The following is a 6188-nucleotide window of genomic DNA, read 5'->3' as shown; positions in this document are numbered from 1 at the left end:
AAGAGGCTACCACTACTAGGACAGATAGGGCAAAAGATTGGGACGTGCTGAGTTTAAGACACATAAGGGAATCAGCTTGTATGGGCTGGTTGACCCAGTTTGGCAGAGACGTGAGCTTATGAACTGAATGCTGGCCCATGAGGGTGTCAGCTGGACACCCAGCTGGATTCAGAAGTATTCTGTTTACTTGTGTGCTTGTGTCTGACTGCATTTTATTGTTACCTTAATGAACTGATTCCTGGCATATGAAGGTGTCAGCCCATCCATTCTGATCAACCTGGCCGGGTCAGGAGTATTACGTTAATCTGTGAGTTTGTGTGTATGATTGATTTGGTGGCTGGAGGAACCCAGCCCCATTGAAACTGAGTCCTGCAAGATAGCTCCATTGGGGGTGAGGACTTGCAGAAGGGAGAGATACAGCTCCATATAGAAACACACGTAACACAAGCAGCACATTGATAGAATTACAAAGACCCTAGAAACATACCCCTAATAAATGAGCGCACCCCAAAGTGATGGGCAAATCTGGTAACACTACACTGGCACTACCTGTCAGAATCAAGTAACTATTGGATCTGAAAAGACAACATACATAGGCCTTGATTCTGCAATAGGCTGCAAATTGGTGTGCAGTATTAATTCACTTGCTGAAATTAAATGGCAGTATATGTAAAAGGACAACATTTTAGAGTATTGTACAATTACTCTGGAAACACATTGCTAAAGAACACCAATGAAGCAAGTAAAAGTTAAGAAAGAATTGGATCCATATATAAATAAGTGGTTACACCTTCAGCTCAGCTCAGTCTTCAGCTCATTTTCTATTCAGACCTTGCCTTCTGTAACAGTTTCACATGATTTCACAGAAGAACTCCAGGATTTGGCTCAAGAATAATACTAACATTTGCTAACCAATGAAATAAAATTATAAGAACTTATGAACCTGAGCATTTTTTGGGGGGTGGACATGAATTGATGATCAACTTAGATAAAGAAGCATACCTGTTGCCCACTCGCATGCACCATGGTCTGTATTGCACAGTTGTGTTAATTATTTGTTTGATGCTCTTACTATTGAACAAAATGGATGTTCCAGATGGGTACCGATGGATCTGTTGTTAACTTAATTTTTTTAAGATGGTTGAAGAGAAGTCTTTTTTTCCCCATCGTATAGAACAGAGAAAGAGATAACAGTGTTTTCCTGATGCAGTGTTTCCAGATATAGGGAAAACGGTAGCATTTTAGAAAGGTTGTTGTGATAAAGTTGTCATCAACTTCCCATGTCTGAATTGTCATACTCATGGCATGTTCTCTTTATGCAATTTGCCTAGAGATATAGAAAAGTCATTGAGAACATCCTTTTGGAAAATTGGATGCTGGAAAGAAAGAAGCAAAGCTCTTTTGTTTTTGCATGGCTGGGATTATTCACACAGTATGCAATTTCTTCAGACATGAAAAACTGAAGATGAGCAATAGCTGTGGTACCCCCTGGGCAAATCTAATGGCTTTGGAGAGCACTAGGTCAGGTGGTTTATTGTAGTATAAAAGACAAGCTTTAAAACATATCTTGAATGTCAGATATCTGAAGACCAATTAAGGCCTACATATTATCCCATATTAGGCATAAATAATCATATAGTGTCATACTATCCTGAATACAGTCTTTCAAGGTTATACTCCTGTCTTTCAGTGTACCTGCCAACCAATCACAACACTCCCAGGAACACAGACACTGATATATGAGATACAAGCTTTAATTCTTAGAAGTCTGCACCTATATGCTCCCATTAAACTGTCAAAATGCCCTTCAAGAAGCAAAGGTTCTGGATGACACATTTTGATTTGGAGGGTGAGATTGGGTAGAGTTGTAGAACATCTGAAGGGAAGAGTTAAGATTCAGATTGACCATGATAAACTAGAAAAATGGCCTAAAATCAATTGAATGAAATCCAGCAAGGACAAGTACAAGGGTCTGCACTTGAGACAGAACAATCACATGCACAAATGAAGGCAGGGGAAGATCTGGCTAGACTGAGGTACTGCAGAAAAGGACCTAAGAATCATAATGCATCAGAAACTGAATATGAGCCAAAAAACATACTCTTGTTGCAAAAAAAAAAAAAAAAGGTCAATAGTATACTGGATTGTATTAATAAAAACATCACTTACAAGTCAAAGGAAGTGATTTTTCTTCTCTATTTGGCACTGGTGAGGTGTCATCAGGAGTACTGTGACCAGTTTTGGGCCCCTCATTTCAATATGTGGACAAATTAAAAACAGTCCAGCAGATGGCAACAAAAATATTAGAGGCCTAGAAAACTTGTCTTACCAGGAAAGGCTGAAAAAACTAAGATTTAATCTGAAGAAGAGAAGATTGAGGATAGATTTGGGAACAATCTTCAAATACCTGAACAGCGCTTATATGGAGGATTAAGGTAGACTACCCTTTGCAGCTGCAGAGAACAGGACAAGGAGCAAGGTTTTAAATCGCAACCAGGGAAATTTAGGTTTGATATGAAGAATTCTCTCACTATAAGTAAACTCACTAAATAACAGAGAAATTATTTTGCATCACATGGGGCTCGTATTGTTTACATTTTGTCAAAATTTCTTCATGATTACCTAGGACAACAGATAGCAAAAAAAATGTGTATGATTTGGTGTATATCGTGAAAAAAGAAACAAGGAATTTAAAATATTCTGCAAAACCAATAAGTCTCAATCTTCCAAGACACAAAAAATGTTGGTTAAGTCAAGTTAAAAGAGTATTATCAAATATGTTTCCTGTTCATACAGGAGCCCTCCTTGCTCCTATTAAATGCACAGTGTTTGCCATTTGGATATTTCTAACTATTAGCATCTCAAAACTCATATCTGTAATTGAGAGTCATTTACAGATGTAGCCAATTATTAATCTCTGAAACTGCTTAATGCCAAGAATCAAAATGAAAACACCTAAACATTTTTGCTAAAGTCCCTTTATTAATCAAAGCAAAAATGCATTTCTGGTACTTTAGACATGAACAGGTGTGCTGCGCAATTTTGGAAAAGTCACACAATAAATGAACAAATGACACAGTGCCAGTGTCACGTGCCATGCCCCCTTTCCTTCTCCCCCACCGCTCCAAGGAGCGGCAGCAGCGTGGGGTGGCTGCTGCAGCCATATTGTCTGTTGGGGGCAGGAAGGGGGGCGGTGCGCCACAATTTTTTCTTATTTATTTAAGTGTGCCATGGGATGGAAAATGTTGGGAAACACTGAGTTAGATGATCACTAACAAAAGTTGATCAAAATTGTACTGGAAGTCATGGGGATACTTTAGATACTTGAGACAAAGGATTGTGTACTGAGGTGCTCGTTAGCAGAGAGTGCACACAGCCACTGTATTTCCTTAAGTATAGGCTCAATCACAGACTTTTTTAAAGATGTTTATGTGACGAAAGATGCAAGGAAGGACTTAATAGGATTTTCAAAAGTATTTAGGCAGCTATGGCAATCAAGACACCTATGTGAGATAACAAATACCTTTAAAACTGTCCTTCTGAATTCTTAAGTACCCTATAGCTATTTTTAGAGGTTATCTGTAATATATTATACCTGTTTAAAGTTTACCTGCCATTAACATGGACTGACAAGAATGGCAAGAAACTCTGTTGAGAGAAACTGTATCCTATGATCATCTTATGAGCCATTTGCTCCTTCATGTTCCACGTTCATATGTTATTGTTCAAGGATAATAAAGTGTTGAGCTTGCCACCTTTTCATCTTACTAGAGAAGATTTGTGTGTGTTCTATCCCCATTATGTAGCATTTGCTTTCCTTTTTTTTCTTTTTAGGCCCATGATAAATCAGCATCTGCAGAGAACCCTGGCGGATTTAGCCCAAGACTAGAGCAAAATTCACAAACTCATGTTATAAAGCTAAATTCCCTCTAAAATGCATGGGAAGAGCTAAGCACCTCAGCATGGAAAGTCCCAAAGAGGAAAGCATGTCTAAAATCCAGCCTCTCTTCCAGATTTGGGTGTCTGCCTATAGATTTGTTAGGCGTGTACATGAAATTGGGTTCAGACTCTAAAACTGCCTCCCAGACTTCAGTGCCTAAACTGCCTGGTGGTTCTGGACAATTTGTTTGATTCTCCCTTTGAAACATGGCTAGAGGAGATGGTTATAGTGTCACCAACCTTTTATATAAAAGAGCTGAGTGGTTAAAGCCAGGATGTGAGAGACCTGGCTTTCAGACCCTCCTCAGTTTGAGAAGGCTCAAATCATACCCAAATCTCCAAAAAAAGTACCCTAACCACAGATATCAGCCCTGATACAGTGTTGCACTAGGGCAGCCACACATCTCTTCTGATTCCAGCATGTGAGATCTTGGGAATGGGTTGCACGGCATTGCTTTGCAAACATATCCAAAGATCTACGATCCCTCTCTTCATAGCTGTCTGCAACATGTTGTGTACACTGTGAACACTACACAAAGAAATACTCATTCAAACCTTATGTATGCAGTAGTACCCAAAGCAATGAAAAAAAGTTTCTTGACAACAGAACTTTTTCCTTCACATCTCCATTTTAAAAAACAAAACCAAACAAGAACAGAAGAGAAGAAGAATTCACTGAAAAATCTGGTTTCCTTGCTTAAACATCATTTCTCTAAAAGCCAAACTGAAATGAGAATACAGTCTTGTAGAATGACGATTTATCTATCTGAATAAGTGCTATTTCATGATAGTTATTGAAAGCATCCACATTTGCTCAATATATATCCATTTGTGATTAAGAGTTCTTGAAAAGTACTTTAGTGACCAGTAATTCTACTCCCATTGCAATAAACATCAAACCTCATTAACTTTAACAGTGTGGTATACAGCCCACCATTTTTAATTATTTTCATTTCTTATACCTCAGTTAATGAGGAGCATATCTGATTCCTGTATACTTTTAAATACATCTTTAAAATATAAATCATGAATAAGCTATCATATCAGGTACAATGTTGGCAAGTCGATTGGTCAAATACTGTCAACTAACAAGTCAATCAACTGCATATTTTTGACTGGCCAAAGATTATAGCAATTTTACGGGGAGTAAGTTTTTTGGAAGTTTTCTTGATGGAAATATGATTTATTTTTTATTGGTTTTGACACATTTAGTGGAAAAAAATGTGTTTTCTCTATGAACTATTTGACAGTATTGGTGATTTTTTACAATTTTTGACCAATATTTGACTGGTCAAATACCCAGCCCTAGTCAGGTATAATAAATACACCTTGCAAATTCTTATTTGCAAAATTCTTAGTTTTAGAGTGTTCTAATCATGATAAATACACTACATCAGTACAAAAGATGGTGAAATCTATCTGGCAAGAACCTGAGCCAAAAGCAGCAGCTAAGAACGTGCAAACTCTTGAGCAAGTAAGTAGACCAATTAAGATGAGTAGGAATATTTGCATGTTTACATTTATGCTGGATTAGACCTTAGAATTTATTCAAGTATTTTTTCATTATGTTATTTTATGCAATGAAAAATGAAGTTATTTTGCCCTGGCAAAACAAACCTCAACCAATCCTGCAGACCCTTATCTGTGGAAAATATGTCTTGATGCCATTGAGAATTTCCAGGATATTCCTGGTATCTGCTTTGTAATGAAATTAAATGAAATGAAAACTTCATAATTTTACAAGAAGGAAGCAAAATTTGCTACCTGAAACCTGAGACTGTGCTCCTGCCTTTGCATTCTAACACAGCACAGAAATACCACTCCAGAAAAGAGATTCCTGCCCACAAGAGCTCTTCTGTGAAATATGAAACATCATAACCAGAAGGAAATATGATTCTACATCCTGCTTGCCAACAGGCAACTTTGAGGTAAAAATACTTTTCTAATTTTTCTCTGAAACTAATCTGCACAAAATGAGCTGTTTCAAACCACACCTTCAGCTCTCCTGTGAAATATGAATTTTCATTTCTATCTAGAACTTTTACAATCTTTGCAATCTCCTGTGCCTGATGAAGGGTGCCTGTGCCTGAATGCTTGCAAATAAATAATTATTTTTTTTTGCAAATATCTAGGTGATCTAATAAAAGATATCACCTCTGCCATGAGTTTTGATTCTAGGATATTCCTGGAAAACCTGGAATTCCTACAGTAGGATGGTATATGGGCAATTTTAAATTATTTTGTAGGGA

Source organism: Gavialis gangeticus, unplaced genomic scaffold (assembly GCF_001723915.1).
Source record: "Gavialis gangeticus isolate Ggan-Ray unplaced genomic scaffold, GavGan_comp1, whole genome shotgun sequence".
NCBI lineage: Eukaryota > Metazoa > Chordata > Crocodylia > Gavialidae > Gavialis > Gavialis gangeticus.
The sequence above is the reverse complement of the archived record's forward strand: the minus strand, read 5'-3'. Positions refer to the sequence as shown.